The sequence below is a fragment of the Plectropomus leopardus genome, chromosome 17 (assembly GCF_008729295.1).
Source record: "Plectropomus leopardus isolate mb chromosome 17, YSFRI_Pleo_2.0, whole genome shotgun sequence".
In the NCBI taxonomy this organism is placed as follows: domain Eukaryota; kingdom Metazoa; phylum Chordata; class Actinopteri; order Perciformes; family Serranidae; genus Plectropomus; species Plectropomus leopardus.
In genome coordinates, this window is record NC_056479.1 from 8,559,906 (window position 1) to 8,573,910 (window position 14,005).

Sequence of the window (14,005 nt, forward strand, 5' to 3'; positions counted from 1 at the left end):
TGAGCTCCACTGCCGTTACCACAAAAGAAAAGCCTTACTATTGTTTTGTGTTTTTACTTTATAGAAAACAATTTTGGAAAAACTGTTTTGAGGTTTGTGGATTATCTTCATATGCCAAGGCATCATTTCTGCAAGGTTGCATTTGATAAACATTACATAATCAATGCTTTAAGCACCACAAATTAATTTCCATTTACTTCCATTTTAAAGGGATGGCAGCAGAAGGCTCATGGCCAAATAAAATCAACATATGGTTTATGTGTGGCCAGAAGAACTAGTTGCACAGTCATCCAGGGGTGTTGATGCTTAGTGGGTTCTGCACTAAGAGCAACCCTTTTTTTACAATTAATTTCATTTAATTCATATTATTATCAACAATATAATCTAATGCAAATTTAAATATACTATAAATAAATTAAACCAGTTTTGAACAACAAAACAGTACATGATATATTCACTTGGGCATTATCTATTTTTTTATACCTTACACCTTTCTGACATTTCACCAGAGTATATGGTTTATGACAGTATTTGTGTAAAAAAAAAAAAAAAAAAAAGTTAAAAGGTCCAAAAAAAACCCATCCCCTGTTTTTGTTAAATCTACAGTCACAAAATGTCAGTGAAGGAAATATTGTCACATCTATTTTCCATTTTGAAAAAGACAAATACAACCTTAAACTTTTATTGAAGTTTCTCTCTTTCACCAAACTAAGACCATCTTAAGTGTCTTGTGAAATAATCATAAAACCTGCTTGATTCAAAATCAATGGACACAAAATTAAACTCATCAAAACTGTCATAGTTAGTCCACTGTTCCAACAATCAATTAATTTCCTGAGTTAAATGTGAAAATATGCTGGTCTATAGGCTGTTTTTCCTCACTGTCTTTCTCTGCCAGCTTTTTATTAGTCCTGTGATGTTATCCCCACCACTACCAGTTGCCATCTTTCTCCGCTCAGTTGCCTGTTTCACCAGTAGAGACTGACCTCTGGTGGTGCAAGCTATGCACTACAATGCATTGCCTCAATACAGCTTCAGTTTTCTATTCAGTTTAATAGAAATTGGGACATCTGTATTTTCGACAGTACTTAAAATCAATCATTGGGATCACACTTCCTACTTTGGGAAGTGAAGGTGATAAATGATGGGTAACTTTGTAAAGCTAAAATTGTGTACTTGATAGTGTTCCAAAAACTTATTTACTGAGTTTCTATTTTATTTTCAAAATGTATAAATGGAGACATTACAAAGGAAAACTCATCCACTTTTGCTGCATAAACATCAGTCTCCTTGATTTGAATAATCTCAGATGCTTGAGTACTCACTCAACATAGTGTATAGTTAATGACAACGAGCCCTACTGTCAATGATCTTGTGGGGATACAGTGATTATTTTTGGTTTCTAAAACTGACCAGTGGGTCAATCATCCTGAAACTTCATGTAATGTTTCAAAGCAAAACACTCTTTACTGTAATTACAGAGTAATTTAGATAATTATGAGCTGTCTTGTGTTAATTCCCTTAATTACGAAAATGCTGAAGAAACCACAAACAATGTGAGAGTGGAGGAGACCGAGTACTGTTTTTTCTTTTATTTTTAAAAGGTGTGTGTGTGTTTTTTTTTTTAATAATTCAACCTATTTGGTCTATTGCATAGAAAAACAGCCAGCTACCTCAGATTTAGCTTTACATCTTGCTATATGTTGTACTGAAGAAACAATCCAACTGAAAGCATTTCATCAGCTTTAATAACGTAATAAACCCATGGTTTGTGTATTTTACCTTTATTAGACTCGACTCTTGAGGATCTGGGCCATGTTGAATTTGCAAGCCAGAGCGAAGACACTCTTCATGTAAAATTTTCTTTGAAAATAGATTTGGCCAAGGGATGCTGAGTTATGCCTGCAGTGCATGCATAACCTTTAGCGTGTTATTTTCCTAATGTTTCCAAGTCCAAAAACGCTGGCCTGCAGACAAGTGGCTTTTGTTTTTAAACTTAAAAATGGGAACAGAGTCAACCTCTTAGTCATCCAGCTCCAACTGGAAACATCAGTTTTCAAGGCCTCTCCAACACATCAGCGTGGATTTGCACCCACTGTCAAACTGGTGGAAACTCTTTTGAAGTTTTCCAACATCACCTGAAAAACAGAATCAAGCAGTCAGTATGATCAGGCTGTTCTCATTTACTCTTCGTACTATTTTTCCATGAAAAGTAATGCATCAAAATTTGTAAATAACACATGTAGTTATGAGCCAGTAATTTGTGTTTAACCCTCATATTTGGGAAGGCTGCAATCAGGTGACCCAGCACTGACGGGAGTAAAGAAGGAAGCGGCCCCGTAAGTAGGCAGGTGGACGGGTCTGTGTGAACTGTGTGAACTAAACCTAACAACAGTTCTCTAACTTGCCTAAACCTTACCTCTGTTACTTTAGGTTAAGTATGTAACATCATTCGTGGGGCACTAATTTGCAGGATAATGTAGAAACTGTTGTTCTTTGCACAATTTTATAGGATACCATACAAACAATTTTATGAGGATATATTGATAATTTGAAGAGACAGAAAAAGATGGACACAGACAAACTGCAAAACCAAACTAAGGTACAAAATCTCCTAAAACATCAGATGGAGGTATAATTAGATGTATTAAGTCTGACTGCCTTATGTGTGTGCTCCTTGTCCTTTTATCCAAGAGGAACTAGACTTCTTTAGCATACTTTCTTTATTTTTGAACTCATTCTGTCTAAATAAAAGCAGGTCAATGCCCAAACTCCAGTTTCTCACAGTCTGTGAGTCTCCAGGGACTCTGACTGAGAAGAGTGTATGCAAAGTTGTGTCTAATAATACAAAACCGTTGCAAAAACCCTGCTATTGAATGTGTCTCGCCAAAAAAATCTTGTACAAGCTGTAGTGTGGTTGAAAAATAAATCACTGGCAAAACAATGTTCATGGTGAGAGGTCAGCTCACTTTTCCACCAAGCTGTTTTGTCCTTACGAAGCAGTGGACCTATTTCTCAAGCAAGGTGCCTTGTCGGACAGGCCAAGGACTATTGATCATTTGATGTATGTTGTTCTGTGAAATGTCAGCGTCAGTCTTTGTGCATTGAGTGGCACCTTCCTAGCAAAGAGCTCCTTATGTGTCCATCCCTCTCACACCCATCAATCAATCACTGCATTAGGCAAAGACATATCTCACTCTGAACAAGTTCTGAAACAAGAAATGCTTCCACTCCCTTTCTAGTTTTCTCCATCTCCTTTTGAAGACAGGAACACCTTTTACCTCTCTTGTTCACCCTCTGTCCCTGTCTCTTTTGAAAAGCTGATTGTCACATTAGGAGAGTCTGTCAGTCTAAAAGCAGCCCAGATAATGCAAAGTCTATTTATCTGTCCATCTCGGCTCAGCCTATTGCAGAAATGAATCAGAAATTAGGGAATCAAAACGCCATCCAGACCTTACATCCTACACCAGCCCTCCTCTCACCCCTCCTCACCACCACTCTCTCCCATTAAGATAGTAAATCTGTCTGAGTGACTTTAAAACTCAGGATATCTCAATCTGAGGAATGGCTGTCTGGCACAATCCTGGCCGCCTCAAATGCCAGTGAGAGCATCAGAAGGGAGGGAGAGGCAAAGAAGAAATGGAGGAGACAGACAGACGGAAGGAACGATTGTGTAGCAAGACAAAGAAAGAGGGAGACAGAGAGAGAGAGATGCTGACATTAAATTGGAGGCGAGACAGATAAAGAGGGTGGAGAAAAAACTGGAGCAAAGAAGGGCAGGAGAAAAACATAGGAAGCTGATGGCGAGGGGTGACACAGCAACAATGGTAATCAAGGGTTCGGGGATGCAATTTACAACAAGCAAAATATTTACTGAGGCTGGTTATTCACAGATAAATATGCCTTCAAAAGCATGTTGACGAATCATTCCATCCAAATAGCACCATGCCCAGAAATGCACATTCCCCCTGTAGTGTACAGAGCAACACTAAACCTCCCACAGACGCTCCATTGACTGCTGTTCTGCATGGGATCAATAACTCTCAGGGGACGAGCGCAACACAGACCTGTCGTCCAGCGAGGTCACTGTCCGACTGGGCAGAGGAGACATGACGGCACACAAGGTCACAGTCTAATCAGACTATGGAGAAAGGAGGATCTGTATACAGAGGTCTTATCACATAACTGAAAGAAGAAGAGGGAGGTCAGTGTCCAATTATTGGAGATCATCAGATCATGAGCTAATTTGGGGGGAAAAGGCCAGTTGCACCAGAGAGAAGGACCAGACACCCTGCAAGCATCAATAGATAAAAACCAAAATTCAAGGGTATATCAGTGCAACAGAGGCTGCACTCTGCATAGGTGTCCCTGAGTAAGACACTGAGCCCCTGGCTGGCCCTTCCTGTTAATCACTAAGGATAAGAGCATCAGCTAAATGTCTAATTTTTAATGGCTCAGTCCAGCCGTTACATCCTCAATCTAGCTTATAGGCGATGAAGCAGATGAGGCGTTTATATTTGTATCCTCTCATAATGAAGGGATCATTCTTGTATTTGCACTGGAAGGACAGATTTGGAGCCACCCTCAGGTGCACAGAGAGCCGAGAAAACCCAACAAATTCGAGAGAGGAAGCACACCCGAAATGTGAGGGAAAAAAAAAAAAAAACTCGACACAGTACTGCCATTTTGTTATTGCTGGGGCATACACCAATAAATATTTATCTAATATCGAATGCACCCCCCTCGCTCTTTTTTGAGTAGTTGTATTGGATTTCGTATTTTTTGGCTCAGCACACCCTCTGACTAGAATTCCAGTGTTTTTTTCCGTTGCTCAGAAATTCCACCGAAAAACAGCTACAAACAAACAAGAATCCTCGAGCAGGACAAATGTGAATTTGATAAAACCCAGGGGGACAAGGTTTTCAGTAACAAGGATCATGTTAGAGAGTGCGACTGAAATCTGTATGTGCAATCTGTCTCTGAGGGATGAATCACACACCTCAGCTGGGTTTGGGAATTACAGTGATAAGGCATTTGAAATGCTGCTGTCTGCTGAATAAGAAGTGGAAGACATTCAGATGCTTACCACAAACCTGTGATCTATTGCAACCTCATATCATCACTTGGGATTTCATTTGCTAGTCAAATTATATGTTTGTCTTTGTAATGAATGACATTCGTGAAACGTGAGTCTGCTACAATTTTAGCTTTTCCAGTTCAGAGATAACTGGATCCAGGGGCGTTACAGTGAGGGAAAAAAGTGGGAATGATTATCCAGGGCCCCAGTGGGAGGAGGGCCCTTGAAAATCCTGGAATGAAACCTCTGTTTGCAGTAACTAAATTGAAATTGGCTGAATAAATCAGTTGAAAGACTGAGTTTTGGATAAAAAAATATAGTAATGGAGGCTGTCTGAGACCCCTTTTACACCTTAAAGGTACAAAATGGATTAGTCCATCCCTGCACTAGGATTTGTATCTAAGTGCAGCTAAAGCAGAGTGCTTTACAACTTATGCTGGTAGAGCACCAACATACACTGTCAGGTTTTTCCTCAAAAAACAGGAAATCAGGGATCGAAGAAATAAAAGAAAGGAAAAATAAGGAAAGAGAAAGACAGCAAACTGACTTTGTAAAAAAAAAAAAAAGAACTTCAAAAGGTGCATGAGAAGACGGGGGGGGGGCTCAGAGACTGCTTATGCCCAGAAGGCCCAGAATTTGGTGCTACACCCCTTACTGGATCAATACTTTTAGCTGTAGCAGTGGAAACAGCAGTACTTTGAGGTTCTTCTGAATTTAATTTTGCCTAACAATCAGGCAGGTTTAAGATCATATCCGTATTCATTTAATAAAAGTCCTTTTCTGTCTCACATCCTCTCTCTAATACCTTTTATTGCTTAAATGTCTAACTATTTTTATGGGCAGAACGGAACACCTTCATAATTGCAAAATTTAACTGAGACCAGTCAGACCCCTCTTTTTTCTGTGAGAACATAATGCTTCTGTAGACAAAGGGGACTAATCCATTGGATATACCTAATAGGATGTTTCAGTCGGATCTCATTGAACCTGCTTTCAAGTCCTCCTATCTGCCGCCACGCTCTTTCTTTTGTTTTCATCTGCACCTGGAAGTCATCTTTTATTGAAACTCTCATCCTTACCCTGTACGCTTTTGTTGTTGTTTCTTGTTCTGAAGTCTGCAAATTTGCTCAAGTGTTTAAGCAAATTTCACACTTCTTATGTCCATGCTTTCATGCCAATTTTTGCATTAACTGTATTTTCTTTAATAACCTGTCATTTCCAGTGTGCTGTATTCCACAGACAGGCAACTTGGCCCTGTGACCCACTCCTCTCTGTTCCAGACTTTGAATCTGTCTGCTCTGCTGTACCCTGCTGTGCTGTATCATGTTGTGTAGCATCTCAAATCGATGTACTTGTGTACCCTTAGATCATCCACCATTCGTCAGGACTCTCCCTGATTCATAGAGGTCGTGACCTCTCTCCACCGGTACTGGCACATCCTCCTTTTTTGCTTTGCATCACTTCCTTTCGGGGCCACAGCGATATCTGTCTGAGACAATGCTATCATCGCTCCTCTCTGCTCATTCGGCTGTGACAGATTGATGCACAGGGGTAAACAGATACAGCTACTACAACACATCTTTTTGGTTACTCCAGTGGAGCAGTACTGTGTTTCGCCAGGACAGAGACGGCGCCGTATAAGGCCAAGATTGAGCGTAGGGATATTAATGTCTATTGACTAGAGGTAATAGCTTTGCCGAGCCTAAGCCTCGAGGTTGTTCCTATAATAGCTCCTGGACACCCTTTCAGCTCCTGAACACCCTTTCAGCAAATAAATAACATGAAGGGGGTAGCAAGCGGGCCTTAATATCTTCTTAAGACCATATATCTTTATAAACATGCAATCAAATACCCGCTCACATCCAAGCAGACACAGCCTCCTTTTATCTGTACCTTTCGATCCTACATTCACACATATTACAGGTTGCTGTTCAGGCTCTCGCACCTTTTCCACCACTCTGGGCCTGTTGGAGCTGCAAGTGTCTTAACAGTCAATAACATGGGACAGGAAAAAGAGAGCAAGTGGCCAGCCAGGAACCCTGGGATACTGGTGCTGCTCTTCCTGTCTCTTGCACAGCCAGTGGAGCTGCAGAGCAGGACCTATTTACAGACAGGGAGTGTAATCACACACACACACACACACACACACACACACACAGACAACGGGCCGCCCTCACTTCATTTTTCACCTACCGCTATGTCAGAGTCGGTGAGTCAGTGTGTCTCAGTGGTTGGGGTTTTTTGCCCATTTGCATAAATATGGTTCTCTGTGGTAGGAGCCAAAGCAACTGTGCCTTTGATGGTTGGGGTTGGGGTGTGGGTGGGGTGGAGGGGGGGAATTACGCACGTCTTACGCACGTCAACCTGTCTTCTGTGTGTTTTCTGCGTGCTCGTGCGCGCACCCCGCTGTCTGTTCATCTTTTCTCGAATAGCGTTTTGAAGAAAAAAAGTTAAATCATCATCTTCTGTAAGGATAGCTGCTGTTGATACAGTTGTAATACAGATACGAGCCTGTTATCTGTTGTAAAGGCTAGTACGTAGCCCGTACAGGCTGCCTCCACACAACATGCATCCCACTATATGCTCGAAACACATACCTGCCAACGGCAGAATGCAATATGGAAGAGCCTGGGTGATGCACAAATAATATACATTAAATATTAATGGAAAACAGACACATGCTGCTAGATTTAGGACATATTCAGCAGAGCCCAGTGCGGGATGCAGGATCAAAGGAGAGATGATGCGAAGAACGCACACATCGCAGATATCACAGAGCCAAATGCATGCTGCTTACAGGAGTAACAAAGGGAATATCTTCCTACCTTGGCGTTGCAGAAACCGGTCTCTCTCCCTGTCCAATTTTTACGAGCTTCTCCGCTGTTTTAGTCAGATGCGACGCTTGTAAAGGGGCATTCCGCCCTCTTTCGCTCTGTCCACCCCCTCCTCTCTCTCGCTCTCGCTTTCTCCCTCGAAGACTCACCGAGCAATAAGCCGCGCTACCGGGATGGCAGACTGTGAGAGAGAAATGAACAATATGATATCTGTTCCCTCCCCGCGTTTCCCTCCTGTTTCCTGTGTTCTTCTCTTATATTTCCCCCCCTTCTTGTGTTTTTTCCTCCTCTCTATTTCACTATCCCCTCCCTCTCACTCTCTCACTCGGTTGCTTGCTCGCTCCCTCTCCTTTTTTTCCTCCCTGTGCTCTGAATACTAATACTCTGTCTCTCCTCTCACCGCCTATACAGCCCGGCCAGTGCTAAAGACATACTGATGTATGTGGGGCGTGGAGAGAGAAAGCCAGAGAGGGAAAGGTGGCGTGTGCTGGTGTTTGTGTGTATTACTGGGAACCTGGAGGAGTGGGGGTCTGGGGATGGGGTGGAGGGTAATGGACACTCAGCCTGGAGGGCACACGGGTGGGTTAGAAGGGCCCAGGATCTTGTTTGGTCATATTACAGCTGTGATTAGACAATAATACTCCTGCAGATGCCCCTGGAGAGATGGTGGTGGTGGTGGTTGGTGGGGTAGGTGGGTGGATCGGGGAACAGATAAAATGTTTTTTTACTCCTTTTTATGGTCTCATCCCTGGGATGAGAGGGGGAGGAGGTGGAGGTTGAGGTGGGGATAGGAGAGTGTGAGAAGGAGGTGTTGCTTGGATGTCAGGCACTGGAGAGCAGAGCTGGAATGGAGGGCCAATGTTTTTTGGCTCTGGGCCAGAAAGAGGACATGGCTCTTAGCCTCTGTGTGTGTGTGTGTGTGTGTGTGTGTGTGTGTGTGTGTGTGCGTGCGTGCGTGCGTGCGTGCGTGCGTGCGTGTGTGCGTGCACCATGGAAACCTCAATGAGAAGAGCAGCTGAGGTATACAGAGGCCATGATCTTGTTAGAATGAGACACAGTCTTATTCAAGTCGTGATTAGATTATGATATTCCGGCAGGCCTCATATTTGGAGAGAGGGACACATAAAAATGTTTTGTGTTTTTTATGGTAACATCATTGGCAGAATAATGAGGAACCACTACGGTCGACCAGGCATAGGTTTAGACATTGTCTCAAAACGGTTGTTTTTATAGTGGTGTTCCTCAGGGTGTCCTTTTCGGTCCTTGACTTATTCCCCAAATGGAGTGCTAACCAAAATGAGGAAAACTGTAATTCAGTTGTAATCGAATTTGTACATCAAGCAGTGGGAGAATGTAATAGGAATGTATTTTGGATATCCAGATGTCCAATTCTGTATCAAATCACATTCATCAACAAAAATCTCATCAAATCTATCAGACAAGATAATTAAAAGACGGTCTGCATGCCATCCTTCGGGTTAATGAGTTGAAAACATGTGTGAACCACTGCATTAGGTTTTCTGGTCTGCCTGCCACTGAGACAGTGCCAACTTTAGCCGTTATGTAAGACAAGTCATCCCTCTGCCCCTCAAGATGTTCATTGCATATGGGCCTGCTGCCATAATAAATGAGCATGGCGAACAGTGTGTGCCTTTGATTCTTGTTCTCTGTTTGATGTATAGCTGAGTTTTTTTAGATTGCCAATCACTCTTTGCGTTCCCCGATTTCTAATTACTTACTGCATGTCCTGTTGTTTATCTGCACAGAGAATTAGTCAGGGTTGTGTGGTTGAATAGAGCTTGTGCATTAATCATTTTTGGGTCAAAAGAAAGTCCTGCTGTGAGTCCTGTTGTCAAGATGGAGGAAAGCACCTTCATATTTAAAGACAGCACACTAATGAATTAATCATTCTCACAGACTGTCCCCAAACAACACCTAATGGGTCACACAGCCCAGAGAACATCCAGTTCTTATACCAAACTTTGGTACAGAAATTCTACCTGTATTTGGCTCAAAAATTAATCTCAATGCACGCTTTAAAAAATGCTCTGATTAATCTGTTATTTATTCATAAAATGCTAATTACAGACATCAGATGGGTTTGGCAAATGAGTGTGAAGGGGCACTTGAATTACATTAGCTTAAGTGAATCCAAATTTGATCTTGTGCTTTTTACTATGATAATGGAGAGCAAAGATCAAGACAAAGATTTAGAAAAACATTTGGATTCCACATCTTAAGGGTCATATTAAAAAGAGTATTCAGTAATAATGTTCCCACTGAGTATTTAGTGATCTACTTCAAAGATTTTATCAAAACAACAAAATAATTAAATCTTGTCACTCATCATATTGGAAAATTTAACCAAATGGGCAAAGTAATATTTCAGGTGTCCCTAAATGATTTATTACACTGACCACATGACAATCTATTCCAAGCCCCATTACTAATAACTCATCACACTGTCAAAAATAATAATATCATGTCAATTGTCATTTCCCTGACAAATGGCAGAAAAAATACATAGTGTAATGAATAAACACCCCATAATTATTTGCCTTTGTCTTCATCATTGTTCTGGAAGCAACGGTGGCAAAAGAAGGATGGTGGATGGAAAAATAGCTGTGTTTGGAACCCCGCAGCTGGCGATGATTGACTGATAAATGAGAGTAAACAGTGACCTCTGTTAACTGTCACAGCAACGCACAGAGAGAGGCTGAGACATACAACAGAAGAGGACAGGGACACATAGCGAGGGAATCGGGATACAAATAGAGGAGAGGAGAGGAGAGGAGAGGAGAGGAGAGGAGAGGAGAAAAATGGGATTTAGGGAAAGGAGGACTAAAGCCTCGGCCAGCAGTAGCAGCTACTGTCAGACCAGAGACCTCGTTTCCTCTAAAGCAGGCACTGGCATGACAATATTTCTTATACACGGGGCAAATTATCCACTCTTGCAAGTGCACACAAAATACACTGAGGCGCTTGCTTTCACACATGCATACTATATAAAGCACTCTGGGTGCATGCATCTAAACAACACACATGTGGAGACATATTAAGGAATGTAGACCAAGAGATGCTAGAGGGGAGACGAGCCCACAGAGAGTGATTAAGATTGACTAACACCATGGGTGTTAACTCTGTACAGGAAAATGAGTCCAAATTTGAATGTGGGCCTAATCCTTTGGGGAAAAATATTTTTTTAAAAGTCACAAAATTTGTTAGAAGGTTATTTACCAAATGTAAAATAAAGAAATTGCCAGAGGAAGCCAGTGTTTTCGCCAATGTTTCTTACAAATGTATCACGTCGACCACATAATGAGTCATTTTCCATTTTGTCCCCAGAGATTTAGTTTACTCTTCAGACGGGTGTCTTCCCCACCTCCTTTAAAACGGCGGTGGTGAAACCCCTTCTGAAGAAGAGCAATTTAGATCCCAACATTTTTAATAATTATCGACCTGTATCGAACTTACCATTCTTAAGTAAAATCTTGGAAAAACTTGTGTTTAACCAAGTAAATGACTTTTTAACCACAAATAACATTTTAGAGAGGTGTCAGTCTGGTTTTAGGATGAATCACAGTACCGAGACGGCCCTTGTAAAGATTTTAAATGACATCAGGCTCAACTTAGATAACCATAAAATCACTGTCTTGGTACTACTGGATCTAACCGCCGCCTTCGATACAGTAGACCATCACATTTTATTAAATAGACTGAGGAACCTGGTCGGCCTCTCTGGTACTGTTCTGAACTGGTTTCACTCCTACCTCACAGATCGACACTTCTTTGTAAGTATGGATACATGTTCCTCAGGAATCCATGAGATAAAGTGTGGGGTTCCCCAAGGGTCAATTTTAGGCCCAACTCTTTTTAATCTGTACATGCTTCCCCTTGGGGACGTCATCAGGAGTCACGGCATCAGCTTTCATAGTTATGCTGACGATACTCAACTGTACATCGCTGTGTCTCCTGATGACACAGGGCCTATTGATGCCCTTTTTAACTGCATTTCAGACATAAATTCATGGATGGCAGCAAATTTCCTACAGCTCAACCAGGACAAAACAGAGGTTTTAGTCATCGGTCCTGAAGGCCAGAAAGAGAGACTTTTACCAAAGTTACAGGCTTTTAGAACATCACAATCTGTAACAAATCTGGGTGTGATTTTTGACTCTGAGCTTACTTTTATCCCACACATCAAAAACACAACAAAAATTGGTTTTTATCATCTAAAGAACATAGCCAGAGTCCGCCCGTTTCTCTCTCAGGCCAGCACGGAGGTACTGATGCATGCTTTTATCTCTTGTCGTCTAGATTATTGTAATGCCCTGCTCTCTGGTCTTCCCAAAAAGAGCATTTCCAATTTACAACTATTGCAGAACTCGGCCGCACGAGTGCTGACGAGGACCAGAGGGCGGGAGCATATTACACCGGTTTTAAAATCGCTTCATTGGCTCCCGGTGCGTTTCAGGATTGATTTTAAGGTTCTTTTACTTGTTTTTAAGTGTCTCAAAGGTCTTGGGCCTTCTTACCTAACTGAGCTGCTTTTACCTTATCAACCCTCGCGGACCCTGAGGTCCTCCGGCACTGGCCTTTTAACCATACCACAAGTTAGCTCTAAAAGAAATGGGGAGGCGGCTTTCAGTTACTATGGCCCCCGTCTGTGGAACAGCCTCCCGGAGAACCTCAGGATCACAGACAGTGTTGAGGTTTTTAAAAAGAGGCTCAAGACCCATCTTTTCAATCAGGCTTTTAACTAACTAACTAACTATTTATTTATTTATTCTCCTTTTTTATTTTATCTTATCCCACTGTTTTAGTCTCCCATTTATTTATCTATCTAATTATTAGCGGTTATAACCTTTAATCTATTTTACTGTGCACTTGTATTCTTTGTCTTATTTTACTGTTTCAGTCCCTTACGTTCTTAGGTTTTATGTTCTTTACCTTATTTTATTGTGTTAGTTTTTAGCTCCAGTGTTTCCTCATCGGGGCCTACCGGACTGGGAGTGGTCTCTGGTCCACCATTGGGGGTGCTGTACCGTGGACTGTTTCGGCCCGGGTGGCTAGAGGGCTCGGCATCTTGGTGCGGGCACTCCTGTCCGCCCGGGTTGGGATGGTCTCTGTGGCGGCGCCCCGGCGGTGCTGGACCGTGACCTCTCTCAGTGAGGTTGGCCCCCAAAGGTAGCTTCTCCCTCGCCTCAGGTCTCAGTGCCTAGCCATGTCTCTTTAGTAACAATTGGTGTGTGTTGGTGTATGTGTGCGTGTGTGTGGGTGGTAAGGGTGGATGTTCGGGTGCCTTTGCGAATATGTGTGGGAATATCTACATGATTGTGTGTGTGTTGTTGCGTACGTCTAGGTGGGGGTGGGGGGGTCAGGCTGTCTGTATTTTTCTTGATTTTCATTAATGTTTTTCATTTCTGTTATTGTTTTTAATCTCTGTGAGGCACTTTGTGTTACTCTTTGTATGAAAAGTGCCATACAAATAAAGATTTGATTGATTGATTGATTGATTGATATCAGCAGGCTTGACAGTTCCTGGTTATGATAAAGATGATAAAGGACCAAGCAGGTCCTGAATTGGGAACGTGGGAGTGAAGCACTCATTGTTATAGAGCCACTGGTGTCCTAACCTTTCTTTTCAGTAGTACAGAAACAGAAAAGTGACTTACTGTGAAGGGATCTAAACATGTGGTTTTCAAAATATTATTAACTAGAAGTACATTTGCGAGAATATTCATAAGTGGTATTATGTCACTATTTGGAGGGTGGTTAGTTTGCTGCAAGTCCATAGTTTACTTTTCTCTTAATGCTTTGCATTGTTCAAATCACAATTTGACAAAACAGATGTGAAAGAATAAAGAAAATCAGCCGATTGATTTACAGCCTTATGTATTTTTTCCATTTGCCAGCAGTTTTACTAATTTTCATTTCAATTGCTTAATAGATGCACTGCCTCAAACTCTAAAATTCAGGTACAAAAGTCTAATTTAAGTGATAAACATCAACTTTCCGACAATTCTCTGCTGTGACTTATTTCTGGTGGGTTGCCTTTGAATTTTGAGAGGTTTAGTCCACAATGGCACCAATT

The 14,005-nt window shown here is 41.8% G+C and overlaps 1 protein-coding gene across 1 annotated transcript in view; it reads right to left on the reverse strand.

Moving 5' to 3' along the window:
* Nucleotides 1–8,145, reverse strand: part of syt3 (synaptotagmin III) — a 37,737-nt gene extending 29,592 nt beyond the window's left edge. Inside the window, exons 1-2 of the mRNA XM_042505840.1 lie at nt 7,903–8,145; nt 1,783–2,138 (exon numbers count right to left, since the gene is read on the reverse strand). The gene's annotated coding sequence lies outside the window, so the exon portion shown is untranslated. The remainder of the gene's footprint in view (nt 1–1,782; nt 2,139–7,902) is intronic.
* Between the last annotated feature and the right edge of the window lie 5,860 nt (nt 8,146–14,005).